Here is a 749-nt window from a genome sequence, read left to right as displayed (position 1 = left end):
GCTCCTGGAAGAAGCCATTAAGGTCAAGGCAGAAATAATGGCCACTTCAACAGGAACAGGAGATGCAGAACACAAGAGGCTGGGCCAGCAGGGCTGGGCTGAGTTTACCTGGGTCTGAGCAGCCTTCCTAGAAGCCTTGCTAGAGCCAGTTCTCAACTTAGCTGCAGACCAGGGGCTCTGGGGAGTGGGGACGGTCCCTGGGCTCCAGCCCAAACACGCTGAGCTCATTGGTCTGGGGTGGGGCCTGGGAAAGGGCACTTTCATAGACTCTTCAGGTGCTTCTCATTGACATTTAGAACTAAGAACCGCAACAACCATAGTAAAGCTTCACCATTTGCTGGTTCCAGAAAAAACAAAACAAAACAACAAAATTTTATGTTGTGCCTCATAAAGAAGTTGAAATGCAGCATGAATTACAAAGGTCAAGAATCAGGAAAAATAGGGGGCACCCAGACTTGAACTGGGGACCTCTTGATCTGCAGTCAAATGCTCTACCACTGAGCTATACCCCCTTCTGCTATATGTGGTGACAATTAATACTGTTCATCAGTCTAGCCACGCCCAGGCTGCCTGTAAATCTAAGAGCCGCCACTTCAGGAAGGACCTCTTTTGGGAACTGGCAAACCACTCTTCAGCCTGCCACCTAAGAAGCAACAAGCTCTGTCCTCAAAAGCCCTGCAGCCTGTGTCCACCCACCCCGCCCCAGCCAAGGGCCCCAGGGTGTGAGCAGCAGCCGGGAGAAGCCTTGA

General features: G+C 51.4%; 1 non-coding gene across 1 annotated transcript; it reads right to left on the bottom strand.

Moving 5' to 3' along the window:
- TRNAC-GCA lies at positions 441 to 512 on the bottom strand. The gene has a single exon. It is a non-coding gene; the product is annotated as a tRNA-Cys (tRNA).

This window comes from Sus scrofa, chromosome 18 (assembly GCF_000003025.6).
Source record: "Sus scrofa isolate TJ Tabasco breed Duroc chromosome 18, Sscrofa11.1, whole genome shotgun sequence".
NCBI classification, from domain to species: Eukaryota; Metazoa; Chordata; class Mammalia; order Artiodactyla; family Suidae; genus Sus; species Sus scrofa.
The sequence above is the reverse complement of the archived record's forward strand: the minus strand, read 5'-3'. Positions and strand labels throughout refer to the sequence as shown.